Raw genomic sequence first — 17561 nt, 5'->3', positions numbered from 1 at the left:
ATATGAAGTCTGTAGGATCCTGAGAAGAGTCTGGGGCAGGGACAAGGGAGAGGCCAGGGAGGTTTTGCCCAGCTTTACCAAACGAGCGCCTTTTCTCCCAGGAGCTGCTGGGATCAGGATGGTGGTGGTCCCTTTCCTAGGCAGGGCAGCGCACTGCCTGTCCTATATGACGTTGCAAGCCAAGATGGCTTTGGCTGACCTTCCAAGGGCAAAGGTGGCAACTCTTTGTAAATGCTGTTATGGTGAATTCAGAGCCCAGCACATCTGCGGCTCTAATATTCCTAAAGCATCCAGCTTTTGGATAATCGCTTGATTCCCAAATGGAGGAGCTCCCGTGGGACTGTGTAATATGCCCGGTTCTGCCTGTCCCCCCCTTACTCAGCAGGACCTGGGACCAAACTCCCATGAGGACCATGTTGACAGTTCAGGGAAGGAGACTTGGCCCAGTCCTTTTAGGTATTGCCAGATGCTCGTTCTTTCCTCTTTCTGCCATCCCGTTTACTATACTCTGAACAGGAACCTCTCCCAGCATCTAGGGCAGACCCTGCTCTGCCCAAGCCTTAAGGAAGGGGACGGGGAGACCCTGGGCGTGACGTTGGTTTCGACAGAGTCTTCTCTGCCAGGATCTGAGGGGATGGGGAGGATGATCAGCATCACAGGTAGGCAGGAGGCTGACTTTTCTACCCGGTCCCACACAGCAGAGCATCGGCAAAGCACCGCCAGCAGCAAGGAGGCCGCGGGAGAACTGGATGACAGCCCTGTCTATAGGGCTATCGCCCGCCACCTTGGCATCGATATCTCTGCAGAAGGGCGCGCAGCCCGAAACCGCAGAGGGATTGTCGTCATCGTCCACGGGGCACCCCTGACAGGTACGTGAGCTGCAGCCCTTGGCTGCAAGGAGGGGGGGAAGCAGGAGAGGAGTATCCTGGTGGACCGTGCTGCCTGGTTGATCAGTTGAAGCGAAGCGAGGTAAGCCACAGCTTGCTGGTATGTTAAACGGTCCCAGGCCTTCACCTAGCCGGCGCAAGTGGCGTGGCTCATCTTGTGTCCATACAGCCAGGCTCTGGTTCCCCCAAACAGGGTGGCCACGTCCCCGTTGCCTTGTTGGGACCACGTTGCCTAGTGTCCATGTTGCCTTGTGGGAGCAGTCCCTAGCCCATACTGACCCCCAAACCGTGCCCAGACGTTACCCGAGACAGCGCCGTCCAGCACAGGCTAGCAAACGGTCTGAATGGTGGTGGGACAGGGCTCCAGAGCCTGGCCCAGGGCTGAGGTTGCCACAAGGGATGAAGTCTTTAGGTGAATGTGAAGTGGAGATGATCCACCTGGCTCTAGAGGACAACACTTCTAACCATGCTCAAGCTGCCTCCCTCGTGGTTTCCCCTAAAGTGGCATTTTGCTTTTGGACTGTCCTTGAAACTTTGAAATCCCGTTCGGGGGCTTTCCAGAGCCTGTCCCTGAAAATGCCGCATATGCAAGTGTCACCAAGCAGCCTTCCTCTCTCTCAAGGCAAGACGTCGGCAGCGGTCGCCCTGTCCAAATATTACGGTGCTGCGTGCTTGTCCATCGATGCCGTGGTGACAGAAGCCATCTCGGACAGGAGCAGCTCGGCAGGGCTCCATGCCCGGGAGCTGTGCATCAGGGCTGCCGTCGAGCAGAGCCACAAGGAGACGGAGGATGCCGGTAAGGAGAAACAGTGAACCCAGAGCAGCGCTTTGGAAACCCACTGTGACCATCCGCTTCTGCTTGCTCCAGAGAAGAAGTTTGACAGCCCTTGGGTCTCTTAGGGAGCATGGGTGTAGAAATGCAAAGTCATTTCATAAAGCATCTCAGGTTATTAACAAAATCTCTATTTTAAGGGCTCAGAGACACTTCTACTGCCGCCGGGCTTCTCAGCACATGTTCCTTTTCCTAGGAGCGGTGAAGCGCACCTGTATTTTTCTCAGGGTTCTTATATATTTCCTCAAAGCTGAATCCAGCTTCCTCCTCATGGCCGTCGGGTAGAACTGCCGCCCACTTTAAAGAGGAAAAAGCCCTCTGAAGCGGCTCGTTAAGCACTAGAGGACTAACTTGGAGTGTGGCTTCACAAACATGAGAGGAAGGGAAGAATAACCTCCCGGGGGAGTTTCAGATGAGAGGCACACTGCAGATGAGCTCTTTTCTCCAGAGATTTTCCTACACACGCTGTCAGGTCGCACAGCTCGTGCATGTTGTGCTGTTCTCCACGTGAGACCGGAGACTTTTAGGGAACTTTATTGGGCAGTTGATGCCCCGAGCTCTGCAGGCTGAGGCTGGACCCTGGCTCTGGTGGGGAGAAGTTTTGCATCACTCAGCTTTGAACCTGGTTGAGTTGGGAGCTGGTGGAAGGAAGAAGGGTGTGGGTCCTGGGTGGGGGTATCCCACACCGGAGGATTTAACTCCAGGGGAGACGGGTGACTGCAGCCAGGGCAAGGCTGCGTATTACCGTCTTCGTGTGAGAATGCAGGACGGGTGCAAGGTATGGAAATGATGGTCCTGGAGGACAAATCCTTGGCTTGATCCACCCGGGAGGTACTGTGCAAATGGCATCACCTGCGTGCACGCTGCTCCGTTTGGTAGGAGGGACATAGGGCTGTGCATTGAAAAGTCTGTAGCTTTAAAATCCGGTATCTGATGATGTGGTTTATCGTGCTAATAAGAGAAGCAAGGAAGGAGCTGCTTCTGGGAAGCAGTGCTGCTAGTCCCTGGCAGGCTGGGGGATGCGTGCTGCATCCCTGCGAGGGCGCAGGGCTGTGCCCATTGGGGTGGAAGGTGCCTGAAGCACAGGGCCGTCCCCAGCCCCGCTGAGCCGTCTGTCCCCTCCGCAGGTCAAAACGCAGATGTCTTCCTCAGCCTGCCGTTCAGCGCCGAGGCCAAGCACAGCTCGGACATGAGCCAGTCCAGCTCTGGGGACAAAGCCAGCCTGCATTCCGTCAGTTCCCGAGGCCAGGTGAGTGCCGCAGTGGACAAGAGGAAGACGGATAGCCACACATCCCAATCCCAGAAGCAGCATCCAAGAGATCTGACAGGCTCCCAGGTGAAGTGTGATCTGCACTGGTTAATGCCTGGGAGCTTCCAGTTGCCTTTGAGAAGTGAAGAGGCTGCTTGCAGTGGGGCCTCCATGTCACCCAGAGCCTGGTGTCGGGCTGTATAGCGCAGAGAGCCAGCTGGGCAGGCTGGGGATGGCTCAGGGTGGGAACGAAACCCTGTGCACCAGTAGAAAAACTCTACTGGATCTTACGGTTTGTTGGCAAAGTGCAGTCCTGACTAACGTGGCTGCAGGCAGTGGGCAAAGCTGTGGGATGCTGTGCCAGGGGCTTGCAAGCTTGGGTCTCTGCTGGCCAAGGGATGTGACCCCCAGGGTTGTCCCCTGGAGCTGCTGGTCTGCAGTTTTCTTCTGGTCTTCCGTTACTGAGAGAGCCCAACTCCAAGCCCAGCAGCTGAAATTGTTTAGGGGGTTCCAAAGCGGCTGATTTTTCTCGTGGTGCTCAATGTTGCAGGGCTCATCCAGTTCTAATCTCATCTCGCCCTCTCCGTGCGTTCCTGCGCAGCGATGGCTGAGCATCGGTGGCAGCACGACGGGAGAGACAGGCTTTATGAGCTGCGTGCTGCCCGAGGACCTGCTGGTGGCCATCCTCTCTGACAGGCTGCAGGTACGTGGGATGGAGGCAAATGAAACGTCCCTGCTACAGAGACAGGCAGCGAGACACAGAGAGGTACAATTTGGAGAGGAGGAGATTTATATCTGCTGTTGGAAGAGTCCTGGGCTTCGTGCAGGGATCCCTGGGTGAAGCTGCAGATGCCATAAGTTGGCAGAGCATGGGGGAAGATCAGAGCTGGTCTGAGCTGATGCGCTTGGAACAATGATGGCTGGTGTCCTTTAACCTTGGGGTTTCCTGACTAGCTGAGAGCCCAGTGCGTGTGATAGCTGACTCTCTTCCTTCTCGATTTGATTCACAGTTGAGTGACTGCTACCAGGGAGTGGTGTTTGATGGCCTGGAGACCCTCTTTGCACGCAACACGGCGTCTGCTCTCCTCTGCCTGCTCAAAGCTGTCAGAAATCGGCCTTCTATCTATTTTGTGAACTTGCTCCAGGATTATTCTTCTTTGAAAGCCAGGGAGACAGCTGCAATAGAGCAAGAAGGTGAGACTCTTCATCTCCATACCCCTCAAATCCTCTCTCTCAAGCCCTCAACCTTATCCATGTGTATCTGGGTTACCAGCAGAGCTTGTCAGAAATGTTTTTCTTAATCTTTCCTCATTCTGCCTCAGTGTAGCCAGCGCTCAGCTGCCGGTTGCTTAAAATACATCAGAGCTGAGGCTGTAAAACTTATCTTGGTCTCTAACATTAAAGCTTGTGCCCAAGTGTGTGGCTCAATAACTAAGCACCGGCCCCCTGCCCACGCCACTGGTGCACGTGAGCCAAGCAAGGGACGAGAACTCGCTGACCGGCGACAGTTTGGGGGATTATCTGAATTTTGGAGCTGGGATATGAGCTCCCCAGTATCTCCTGGCCCAATGATAGTCTGGGCCGGGGCAGAGCTGTGAATCCTCGCAGCTCACCCAGAACAGCAAGCTCTGCTTGTGGTCGCTAATGGTTTCTCCTCTGGTCTGTGCTGAAGGACGGGAGCGGGAAGAAGCTGCCAGGAGAGAGAAAGCACGTCTCTGGGAGATGGATGAGGAAGAGTATGATGCCCTCTCTGAGGAGCAGAAAGCTCAGTTTGATAACAATATACGACAAGTCCAGCGTGAGAGGAAGAAGAGGTCTGTAAGCCTTCCATGGGTACCTCCCCAGGACAGTGTCCCTGAAGGGTTTCCCTGCTCTGGAGACCCTGGTTGAGCTCAGAGGGGTTACAGAGCAAAGGCCAAAAGTGTCTATTACAAGGGGCACAAAGATGGCCAGTACCACCTCCCTGGTTCCCAACGGAGGAAGGAGCTTCCTCTGGTGAGACGCAGGGAGCTGGGCTCTGTGCTTGCCTTGCCACTGCGCTTCTAAGTATCTCCAAGTTAATTATTTCAATTCTCATCTTCTTCATCCCCCTTCTTCAGCACTGGGGGTTGGCGTGAGGCGCAGCTGTGCTGGCTTGGTTTAGATACCAGTCCTTCCACAGGTGAAGTCCTTGCAATGCTGATCTCCCAGGGTTTTCCATAGTGAGTGACCCCAGCCATAAAAGCTGGTGTCCTTAGGCTCACCTTCAGCTGCGGCAGCAGCAGGTGAGCCCGGGAGAAGCTCCCATCCAGCAGAGCAGCATGTTCAGGAGGATGCATAGGATAGGTGTAAGCCTGTATTAATCCCTGCCTGAAACTCGAGGAGGGCTTTGCTTAAAGCAAACACATGTTTCAGCACTTCTTTCAGCCCAGGCTGAAGTTTGTTTCCCTGGGAGGAGGTCACTAGGGCTGCTTCAGATTGTGATTTCCAGGACAGACAGTTGTTGTGGTTTAAGCCCAGCTGGCAACTGAGCACCACCCAGCTGCTCGCTCACTGCCCCCTGCCCCAGTGGGATGGGGTAGAGGATCGGAAAAGTAAAAGAAAGCTCGTGGGTTGAGATAAGAACGGTTTAGTAAGTGAAAAGAAATGAAATAATGATAATAATAAAAATTGTAATAAAAAAGAAAATAACAGCAACAACAAAAAAACCAAACCAAACAAGAAAGACAAGTGATGCAAATGAAAACAGTTGCTCACCACCCTCCGACCGATGCCCAGCCCGTCCCCAGGCAGCGGTTCCCGGCCAGCTTTCCCCCTAGTTTATACACTGAGCATGACGTCCTATGGTCTGGAATATCCCTTTGGCCTGTTGGGGTCAGCTGTCCCGGCTGTGTCCCCTCCCAACTTCTTGTTCACCCCCAGCCTACTCGCTGGTGGGGTGGTGTGAGGAGCAGAAAAGGCCTTGACGCTGTGTAAGCACTGCTCAGCAATAACTAAAACATTTTTGTATTACCAACACTGTTTTCAGCACAAATCCAAAACTCAGCCCCGTACTAGCTACTATGAAGAAAATTAACTCTGTCCCAGCCAAAACCAGCACAATAGCACAAGTTTTCCATGATTCACAACTGGGTTCCAGCAGGAAACCTGTTTGTTCAGAGCCTGCTTTGCAGGAGGGCAGTTCCTGCAGCCTTTGCTTTCTGATGGATGTGATTATTCTCCCTAAGGAGCAGGATATGCCCAGGGAGAAGGGCTGGCTAAGCCAAGGAAGTATTGGTGCAGGGATAAGTAGGTGTTAGTGATTTGTGAGCTGTTATACACCGGGAAATCAAGAGAGGACTTCAGGCATCAGTACGGAGCGATGGTGGATCAGTCTTCGGCAGTGTGCTGGAGGTGTCCAGGTGGACCTTATTGGAGAAGCAGGGCAATTTAGGCTTTATGACAGCAAAGCCTAGATTTGGCTGGTCCTGGAGGTCGTCTCCCACCTTTCCTCACTTTGGATGTTCCCAGCCTCCCCAGGTTGAGGGAAGTCCATGGAGATGGTCTAATGGTTCTGCTTGGCCTCAGGGTCAATGGCTGAAGTGCAGGACCAGCTGGGATTGCGGCGAGCCCAGATTTCTGGTGGTGACTCTCAGGGATGTTTTCTCTTTGGCTTGCTGAAGGGAGATGGAGCGGATGGCTAAAGAGCTGGAGGAAAAGCACCGGCGGGAGCTAGAACGCTTGAAGGAGGAAGAAGAGCTGAAGAAGAAGTCCAGGCGGAGCAAGAGAGAGCTTGGCAAAGACAAAAATAATGCTTTGGGGAAGAAAAGCCAGCGTGGAGTCAGACAGGTGAGTGGTTGTGTTTATAGAGATGAGTAAAAGCCCTGGGGACCTTCCCGCTGAGTTGGACCATTCCCCCAGAAGCCAGCAGTCACATGCAGCGCTGGGGACGAGTACCTGGCCATGAGTAACACGTGGGGCTGTGGTGGGAAACACCAGCCGGTGTTGGATCATGCTGCTAGAGGTGTGTTTTCCCATGGGTTTGTTGGAGAACTGCTCTTCTAGGATCATGCTGCCTTGGAGTCACGGCTTCAAATAACTCCGTACATTGACTGTGAAACCCTGGCTAGTTTCAGTCCAGCGTTTCTCCCCACTCTGCATGTGACTTACACCTCTGAGCCACGATCCGTCTGGGATGTGGTGTCTTTTCCTACATGACCGGCAGGAGACACCACCAAGCCTTAGGTATTCATTAGCAACCAGACTTCCCAGAGTCAGCCAGCCACAGGGATGCTCAGCACACCACAAATGAGCCCAGAGGACTGCACAGGAATAAGGAGGTGTCTTAAGTTCCCTGTTTGGGTTGGGAAGCTGTTCTGTTCTTCATCTGGTTTGCAGGACTCCTCATCAGTCTGGCACTGGGGAGTTTGGTTTCAGTTGAGCTAAACTGGGTACCAGCTGCGTTCTGAACTGGGATTTGTAGAGCACCTAGCACCGGTCTCGGACAAGGCTTGGGGTGCTATTGTAAAGGTCATCACTGTCCTACAGCATTTGAGTCGGTGCTTTGAAATGCTCACTGCTTTTTCTTGCTCCTCCTGCCCAGGATATGAACGCATCCACCAGCAACACCAACGTGTCCACCAGCAACTGGTCGGATGTCACCAAGGGGGTGGACAAGAAGGGATCTGTAAAGGAGCGCCCAGACTCTGTTGCAGGTGACAAGGAAGATACGAAGAAGCGAGGCAAGGTTCCCCTGACGGATACGTGCCCAGCGGTGGTTGTGCAACCCTCAGACCCAGAACAGGGGGAAACCAAAAACGAGGCCCTGAGTGACAGCGAGAAGAACTTGGCCATGAGGTTTAAGATCTATGAGGCATCGCAGAAGGACATCACGCATATTTTGTCATCCTGGGACAGGGTTCAGGGTATCCTGCTGTCCCCCCTGAACCAAGAGGAGGTGCGGCACCAAGCAGAAGACCAGCGCCGGTATTTATCCAGCCGCAGGAGCCGGAAGGATAGAGAGAAGGAGCGCGCGGAGAAAGAGCGCCTGGAGAAGGAGCAGCTGGAAAAACTGAAGGCTCTTGAGGACTCCAAGTTATCTCGGCTGGAAGGGGAAGGTGCAGAAGGGTCAGCCAGAGGCCAGGATGTCGGGGTGCCCTGCTTGAACATCCAGGTGCTGAGCTCAGAAGGTGTGAGTAAGAAGATCCTGGAGAGCGGCAAGCTGCCAGCAGCAGAGCAGGTAAAGCCTTGCAAGGTTCAGATGCTGAGCCTGCCATGGTCTGGGCCCTGGTGTGTTGTGTCCTGCCAGGTGACAATGGCACAGAGCCTTGTCCAGGCCACTGATGATGTTCCATAATGGCTCCGCAGCAGCCACGTGGCTGGGGAGGTTCTCAGCATCCCTCAGATGGGTGGAAAGAGGGAGTGCTCTCTCTGTTCAAGCATCCTGTCTGTTCAGAGAGTTTCCCAGTCTGGAAATCATTAAAAATGGTCCCAGGGCAGCTGAGTCGCTCAAGGGAGAGATTTCTCTCTAGGTCCCGCTTGTAGGTCCTGGCACTGCTCTGGAGCCTGCCCACCCCACTGGGCGTAAAAAAGCACTGTACTCCATATAAACAAAAAAAAAAAAACATTGCCAAAAGCTCCCGGCCTTTAAGGAAGGAGTGTGAGGATGAAGGTGATGGGAATTTCTGTTATGCTGTAGATCCTGGATGACCTGGGACTGGGTCCCTCCGGGCCTCCTGTTCCCCCTACGGCTTTTTACTCTGTGGTCCACTACCCGGAGAAGCGGATGCTCCCTGCAGCAGGAGAAGCCCTCAAGCACTTCGTCTTTGTTGTGCGAGAAGATGCTGCTGCAGAAGATGAAAAGAAGGATATGGAAAGTGCTGTGGATGCCCCGACCGTGCCTGCGGTGAAGGTGCCAGGGCAAGGGACCAGGCTGGGTGGGGGCATGGTGGGGGGGAGGATGGAAAAAGATCACTGTGGAAGGGCAGTGAAGACATGACAGGGTCCCATGTCTGCAGGCATCCCTTTTGTCTGTCCGAAAGAGACAGCTGTGCTTGAGACATAGGGCGGTTCTGTAAGATGAGAGAAAAAAAATCACCTAAAGTCCTCAACTTCCCTTGAGGAGAGGGTCCTGGGCGAGGAGAGGGTCGTCCTGGGCGAGGAGAGGTCTTGTAGGCAAAACAAAGTCCAATAAGGAAGTCCAAGTCCCTGAGCAGATATGAAACCAGCAGATGCTGGTTACTTATTTATTCTCTCTCCTGTTTGTTAGCAGACCTGCAGCTTTCTTTCCAGGATGGGGATGTCTCAGGGCAGGTCTCACCTCTCTCCCTTCTCTCTCTCCTCTTGGTGTGAAGATGCCAGAGGAGCAGGTCACCCCAACCAGGGGCCGGTCAAGGAAGCAGAAAGCCGCAGGCAGCCGGGAGGCTGCAAGGGAGAAGCGGAACTCCAGCCGCAGGAGGCGAAGTCTCCAGGGGCCAGGCACGGGAGCACCCACACGTCCCCCTGAGGCGGACCAAAGCAGCATGGACGCGGTCCCGTGCCCAGGGAGATCTGTCAGGTGAGCTGTGAGGGAGGAGGTGATCCCTCTGCTTCATGTCCATCTTGCCAAATGAGGCCCATTGTCCCCAGCTCTGCAGGGACCCTCTGCCAGTGCCTCCATGGGATGGCGAGTTCACAACCCTCCTCCCTGTCTCGTTTGCTCGTTAACAATGTCTGAAGCCTCCTCTTTAATTGCCAGGCTGAGCAGCTGCCGGTGGATAGTGCCTGCCCGCGGCGAGGTGGAACTGAAGGTCCACTTCAGCTCCACGGTGCTGGGCCAGTTCGATCAGACGCTGCATTTTGAGCTCCTGGGGACAAACCGTCTGTACCAGCTGCACTGCAGGGGCACCTGCCTGTATCCCACCATCAGCCAGGACCCGCGGTAAGGCTGGCCCGTGGGAGCCCTCCCACACTGCTCCCTCCTAAACTCTGAGCCAGGGCTGTCCCTTGTACCCCTGTGGCCTTCTGGCTTGGGCAGAGCGTGCTGCCTGAGCTGGGAACCAGTACTGGTGCCTCAGCCACCAGGAAGGGTTATGGCTTTCTGACCAGGTTTTCTACTTAGAGTATCTCGCAGCTCCTCATTCCCTGTTTTTTTCTGCCCAGGCTGGTGTTTCCTCAGTGGAGGAAGAGCAAGGCGGATGACGACATCATCTTCAAGCAGTATGTCATGGACACGGGTGTATTCCACTTTGGACCGTTGCTGTGTGGGAAGTCAGGAGACCGGTACGTCTTGATGATCTCTTGATGTTGGGATGGGATCTCCAGGGCCTTGTACTTTCATGGACGTGCTTGGAGACATGCTGTCCCCGCGGCACAATTCCGGGCAGGCCCAGGCAAAGACCTGGGAGATACCTGGGGTTGAAGGACCGCGGATGTGTGAACTTGGGTAGATAAAAAGGCACATGAGTCTCGGAGGAGCTGGGAGGAGATGGAGATGATCTTCCAACATGGTGGGCGCCTCGGTGGCCAGAGCCACGTGCTGCTTCCAGCCTGAAGGTGACTTGGGGCAACTTGTGTCCCCCCTCCACGTCTCAGCCTCACCAACTGTGAAATGAACTTTATGGTGCTTTTTTAAAGTGATTTGAGCTGAACTGAATGAGCAATTATTCTGCTGATGGTTTTGTAAACCATTCATTAATCTGTAATATTAGTAAGACTTTGAGTTGACCTGCCAATATGCGTGGTGGGGGCGGAACCTGCAGAGGGAGAAAAATGGGAATTACATTTTCCTGATCCTCACTGCTGAAGTCTGCCTAAAAAAGTTGGCATTGTAGCTGCTGGCGTATTTCTATTTTTAACATCGCTTTTTTTTTTTTTTTTAAATATTAGAAATGAAGTTCTTGTCTTCATGGGAGCTCTGGAGAGCTAGTGGTATTTTGACCACCCAAGGAAATTAAATCAAAACAGTTTAAAAAACAAAAGAGGATCTTTAGCTAGGCTGATGAATGGTCTCAGGTTTCTGTTTGCTTTTTTAACCCTTTAACTCCAGATTCTGTTCCACACCTGAGAAGAAGGGACACTTGTAAAATTTAGCATTCCTCTTGGGAATGAATCCTTTCTATTTCCTTCCCTCAGACTTTGGGCTAACCCATGAAATAAAAGACAGCCTCATGACTTTTTTGATAGAGATAAGCTAAACTATTTTTAAAACCTCTTTTCAAAAGCATTTCTTTATACCCTGCAGGGAAGGAAACCCAACAAAGAAGGGGGAAGAACGCATGTGCCTGGCGTACTTTTATTTTTCCAGGCGCCTTTGAATTTCTATTTTATAAAACATTCTTTTAAGCGGCCTGTGCATTGTAACGCCTCTGGGATGGAGGCACCAGGTACAGAGGTGGACATCAAAGTAACGCAAGGATGAACGCGCATACCATGCAACGTGCCCGTGAATGTGATCCTTTCTCTTAGCCGGCTTGTTAGACCATGGTCTTCCAGTGCAACCTCCCGCTGCCAGGACACAGTGCTTTCCTCAATGTGTGATGAAGACAATGGTCCCGGCATCTCCTCTGCAGCCTTTTCCCATTTTTGTGGACAGGTACAAGGCGCTGCAGTATCCCAACAACTGTGAGAAGTTAACCATCCTCAATGTCACCCCACTGGAGGCCGAGGTGCATTTCTTCTTTGAGCACGACGTCAAAGCGGACACGTTCCTTTTAGACCCCCCCAGCATGAGGCTGAAACCTAACGAGAAGCAGGTAGGAGACGGACAGGTAGGGCAGGCACTGGTAGAAGTGCCCAGGAGCCGTTCCTCCTGCTCACTGAATGCTCTTCTGTATTTCTTTTTGCGGGGACGGGGCTAGGAGCTGAGCGTTTGGGCGTACCCCAATTCAGCTGGCCTCGTGGAAGACAACCTCATCTGCTGCATTAAGGACAACCCAGAGCCAGTGGTCTTCCGCCTGTGCTGCCAGGGGGTGCAGGTGGAGCTGGGGGTCAGCTCCAAGCAGGTGCATTTCGACAGGCTGCTTCTGCACAGGTCAGTCATCCCGCAGCCGCTCTGCTGGGGATGAGAGCTGACAGTGGGCCTCCCTTCAGCTTCTCTCGCCGGCTGTGTGGCCACTCAGGTTGGAGGCTGGGCTAGCATCCCTTTTTCTTCAGCAATTCCCAGTCCCTTGCTCACCATTCCTCGCTGGCTCCGATATCCTGTAACAGCCACGAGCTCCATACCCCCCCAGCAATGCTGTGCCATGGGCATCTCGATGCATTGGTGTCTTGTCTGCTGGTTGCAGAGCAGTCCAGTGGCTCCTCCTTATCTCCCTTCTCTTGGATACACTTCTGACACCAAGCTGTCCCCCAAGGACCTCACCTCTCAGACTTGTGACATAGGGAAAACATTAAAATATGATTTCATACGCATGGCTAGGGCTGCTCCAAGTTGCATTCAGTTGCAAGGCTAGCACGACTGTCGAGCAATCGGTGCTGTGTCGTCTTGTCTCTACAGGAGGGACAGCAAGACGCTGGTGCTGCGAAACAGCACCCCACTGCCCGTGGCCTGGCGGCTCAGTGGGCTGGAAAACCTCGGCGAGGACTTCTCCGCGTCACAGGATGAGGGCATCATTGCTCCCTGCACGGAGTTTGCCGTACATCTGTATTTCAAGGCCACGAAGGCTCTAACGGTTAAGAAGATGATCCGACTAGAGGTGAGGGGGACTGTGCCCTCCCTGGCAGAGCAGGGCAGAGTGATCGCTGTGCTCTTGGGGATGGAGACTGTGCTTGAAGTGTACCCTGCCAAGAGGGCAAAAGGATGAGCCTTCCTGAGATTCCTTTCTTCCTCCGTTGCCGGGGGGCCAGTCCCTTAGCAGCAAGGGACTCTCACTGAAGGATAACGTTTTGGAAACTAGGTGACTCCTAGGGTGCTCTTGTAGCTGAGCTTCATGGGGCAAGTACGCTGTGGAGTCCGGAAGAGATGTACTGCTGTGTACAGCACCTCAGGAAGAGGTGCTGCCTCTGCGTGGCTTACGTCTGGGTTTTGAGGCTTCGTCCTGAGCCCGTACAACAACAACCTTGCTGCTGTGCATGGTTGAGTGCTGTCGTTTGGTTGTCCAGACTTGGGCGTGCTCCCTGCAGCCATCCTGGAGTCCGTCTGGGGCTCTTAACATGGAGCAACAAACTCTCAGCCTGGGATTTTGTTCCCCATGGTTTAGGGGCTGTGTTTCAGTGAGGGTGCTGGGTGGTTGAAGAGGAGAGGGTTGGGCATCAATGCCATGTGCTCTGGGACACCTCACACTTCTTGTGGTTGCTTTAACATCCCCTTGCTTCCCAGGGCGCTTTAGCAGCAACACTGCTGCTAGAGGAGGGCCGAGGTGGGCTGACAGGGTTTCTTCCTGCGTCAGAATCTCGCTGGGTCGGCCCATGAGATGAACGGGTTAGGAAAGTTTGGGAGTCACAAATGCTTGTCAAGCAGGGGAGGCCATGGTGGAAGCAGCCGGCAGAGGCAAGGCCTCGTATGTTGTCCTCCAAAAGAATTGAGAATGGTCTAAGCAGTGTTTGTTTCTTGCCATCTCAGGTTTCAGATGCAGAAAACGTCCTGGGGATTGTTCAGACTGAAAATATCCAAATCCTTGCGGAGGCCTATGACGTTGCTTTGAGCATCGGCATTTCTAAAGGTGAGTGGATGCCCCCGAAGCCATGTAGTCCGGTGCATGGCATTGCCTTGGCAGGTGAGCAACCAGGGCACTTGGAACAGGATGGGGTACCATGCAAGCGTGGCACGGATACGTAACGCACGTATCCTGCAAGCTGCGTGGAGTGAAGCACTGTCAGGGCACAGAGAGAGCCTTGAGTCTCTCGCCTCCAAACTTTGAAGTGTGCAACTTCGTGTGCAGATTGATTTGGGGGCTTTGAAATGACAGTGGTGTGAACAAGCAATTGGCAATTCGTGAATGCTCGGCATGGCACAGAGAGTTGTTGGATCTGTGCTTGGAAGCAGGCAGAAGGAAAGTGAGCTCCTTAGCTACTAAACCCTACACATATTCTCCAAGTAAGGGAAAGGGCAGCAAAGTAGCTAGAAAAACCTTCCATAAGAGAAACTTGCCGAGAAGGGTTTTGTGCTACCTGAGAACTCCAAATCTGTATCTTGTCACTTGGTGTAGTCTGCAGCAGCTCACAAATATTCACCATTTCTTACCTCTCTCTGGGGGTTTTCTGCAGGTACAGATGGCAGCGTGGATTTTGGGATGCTTAAGGTCCTGGATGAGGCAAAGCAGGTGCTAACCCTGAAGAACAAAGGGAAATACGCGATTGCGTACAGGTGGGTCCAGCTGCCTGGTCTGTGAATGCATGGTGCCACCACCCGTGAATGCATGGTGCCAGCCAGGCCTGCATTCTCCTTCTGTCCATGGTTAGAACCTGTTCCCATGCTGACTACCTCATGCTCCAGGTAAATACAAAACCTGGGCTCTCTAAGCTCAAATATTTTAATAGAGAATCCAGCCACACACCAGCAATTCTTCACAGCTCAGCAGGAACCAGAAGGAGGGGCCCTGAAATGTAAACCCCTCACTGCTGAGATTCATTGCCCTCCTTTGAGGGTCAGCTCATTTCTCTTTGAGACTCTTTAAAGGAGGGAATGAAAAAAATTTGGTGTCAAGGTTAGCTTACAACACTGCTGACTGTCTGCACTCTGTGTCAAGATCTGGAATTCCCCAAGCAGAGCTGGACTCTTTCCCTTTTATTATTTTTTTTATGGTCCTATGCAAAGTCCCGGCTGTGCTGGTGGCACCGGTATTTTTAACTGCAGAGGTCTGTTCCTTCCCTTTCACCCCAGTTTCAAGCTGGAAGCCGCAGATACCAACGTACGCGACCTGGCATCCCACTTCACTATCCAGCCGCAGAAGGGCGTGCTGACTGCCTCCGGGCACCCCGTGCAGGTCCGGCTGCTCTTCCACCCCAAGATGGAAATGAGCATTGAGGACAAACCCATCCTGCAGTGCCAGGTGAGCTGCCTGTGCCAGGCGGTGTTCACACACCGCGTCTTGGGAGTGTAAGCAGGACACGTGTCTTCTGGGAGGAAGGCTTTAGTTGGGGAATCCTCTCATCCATATGCAATAAAGTCTTTCAGAAACCATTTGTGATGCTTCCTAAGCAGAGCTGAAACTGGCTCTGGAGGAGGCGTTTAAGCAGGGAGGGTGAGCTGATGGGGACTTGGGGTGGCATCAGGGGACAGAGATAGAGGCTGGCCTCTGCTGCATTTACCAGCCCCTCCTCCGGTTGCAGGTGATTGAGCCCAGCATCTGTGAAGGAGGCGAGACCATCGCTGTCGTCCCAGTGAGGGTGTCAGCAAAAGCTGTGTACAGCAAGTACAGCATTTACCCTGCCTCGCTCATCAACTTCGGTGCCTTGACGAATGGCACCAGGAAAACCTGCACCTTCACGCTGGAGAACAAAGGCGTCCTTGACTTTAAATTCGTCATCTACCGAGCGGACCAGGCTGCACCTGTATTGCCAAGAAAAAGGTGAGAGAAGACCTGCTCCACCCTTCCTGCCCGAGGAGGCACCACAGCATGGCTGGGGTGTGACAGGCAGCCAGGACACCTGGGTTCTTGTCCATCTGCGTCACTGGCTTGTGAGCAGGGAGCAGAAAAACCCCTCAGTATCTCCATGTGTAGGACAAAGCCGGTGTACAGCTGACCTATCCATAAGCTACAGCAATGGGTGGTGCAGGCAGCTGTCCGGGAGCAGGAGGACTTTCCTCCATGGCGAGGAAGGCCAGCTTTGGCCTCGGAGAAAGGCAGGGGGAGCTCAGCGTGATGGATGTTTTCTGCTTTCTCCTCTCAGTGCACATCGAATCAAATCTGCCCGCTCCCACGAGAGTGAAAACTTGGGCAAAATGACTCCCTCGGCCAGACAAAGCAAGCGCTCGCTGCCAAAGGACACAAACACCTTCCTGCAGGTGGGTGGCTCCGGCTCCCCAACACGTGCCACTGCAGCTGGAGTGGGAGGACGCTGCTGTGCCCAGCCTGGGGGGCTTGTCGCCATGAGATCTGGTGGTCTGCATGACGGAGGTCATCTCCCAGCCACAAGCAGAGGCAGGAGCTGCTCAGTCCCACTGACAGTCCCATGCTCTGGCTCAGACCTGAAGTTGTGGGCTCAAGGGAGGGGAGCAGGTCCTGTGTTTGGTAGCTGCTGGCCAAAACAGGTCTATGAATACCACAGATGCGGAACATCCCTGTTTGAACTCCCAGTCCGTTGAAATGAGATGACCTTGCTTTTTCTTCTTCCCAGCCCCCTCTCTCCTCTCCCATCGTTTCTGCTCTCCTGTTTTACCCCTGGAGGTTGAAGGATCCCAGCCACCACCTCCACCCTTTACACCGCAACTCCTTTCTCCATACCACTTGGGACAAGCCTATGCCTCCTCCCAGCTTGTTCATGTCATCCTGGGGCTGCCTTTGGGCCATGGAATCGTCCCTCCCTGCCCTGGGACTGGGGGCTTGGGCCCGGCTGGAGGTCAAGGAGTGGCATACTCCTTGCTGGGGATGCTCAAGCCTCTCCTGGGACTCTCTCTGCAGGCTCGCCTCACTCTAGGCATGTTCACGGTGTACCCTGGCTTTGGCTCCATCCCTCCTGGGGGCCAGCAGATGATCACAGTGGACTGCCACGCAGAGCCAGTGGGGATCTGCAAGGAGTACCTGTCCATCGACATCAGCGACAGAGACCCTACGGACAATCCCCTTGGCATCCCCTACACCCTGTTTGCTGAGTCCTGCCTCCCAGGTACGCCCCGTCCACAGGTTCCCCTGGCCAGACCTGCTGCTGATCAGCACCCAGGCTTACAGAGAGACGCCCTAACCCTAAAGTCCCATCTTAAAATCCTCAGAGGTTCCAGTCCTTTTCAAGTCCACCAGTGGGGGGAGGCTGGGAGGGAAGCATGGAAGGATACAGGGAAAGCGCTGCCCTTTAAGACTGAGGGTGACTGAGCTCCATCCTCACAGCCAACTCCCCACCCAGGTTGGGTTTTGCAGTGACCCAGGCAGAAAGGGCTTATCAGGCCTTCTGAGAGGCCAAGAGGGTCCAGATAAATTCAGCAGGAAGGCTTCTTCATCCTCAGCCCTCCCTCTTGTCTGCTCACAGCATTTGTGGTTGATGACATGGAGTCCATCTTTGAGGAACATCGGATCTGCAGCAGCATCAACCTCTGCCGGATCCTACGGACAGTGCGAGACAAGGGCGTGTTCGTCACAGATGAGAACAAGTTCATTTTCACCAACGTTCTGGTTGGGCACCGGGCCACAGCTCGCTTCAAGATCTGCAACGTGAACAAAGTCCCCTGTGACGTGGTTTTCTCCATCAAACCCATCCCCAGTAAGGTAGGAACAAGAGGCCAAGGCCACTGTTGCTCTTTAAAGGCTGTGTGGTAGCCTGCTGCCTTCTCCAGATTCATTGCTTCCTCTCGTCTGGACTAGTTCAGCTCAGTGCAGGTCAAACTACAGGGGAGAGCAGCAATGCTGGGGTGGCAATTGAATTCAGTGTGTCTCAGGTGTTCAAGGAACGTGTGGATGAGGCACTGTGGGACGTGGTTTAGTGGGCATGGTGGGGTTGGGTTGATGGTTGGACTTGATGATCTTACAGGTCTTTTCCAACCGTAGTGATTCCGTGATTCAAG

General features: G+C 53.7%; 1 pseudogene; it reads left to right on the top strand.

Annotated features, from left to right (window-relative positions):
* LOC132319257 (hydrocephalus-inducing protein homolog) overlaps positions 1 to 17561 on the top strand; it is a 121043-nt pseudogene that overhangs the window by 82223 nt on the left and 21259 nt on the right.

Source organism: Gavia stellata, chromosome 26 (genome assembly GCF_030936135.1).
Source record: "Gavia stellata isolate bGavSte3 chromosome 26, bGavSte3.hap2, whole genome shotgun sequence".
In the NCBI taxonomy this organism is placed as follows: domain Eukaryota; kingdom Metazoa; phylum Chordata; class Aves; order Gaviiformes; family Gaviidae; genus Gavia; species Gavia stellata.
The sequence above is the reverse complement of the archived record's forward strand: the minus strand, read 5'-3'. Positions and strand labels throughout refer to the sequence as shown.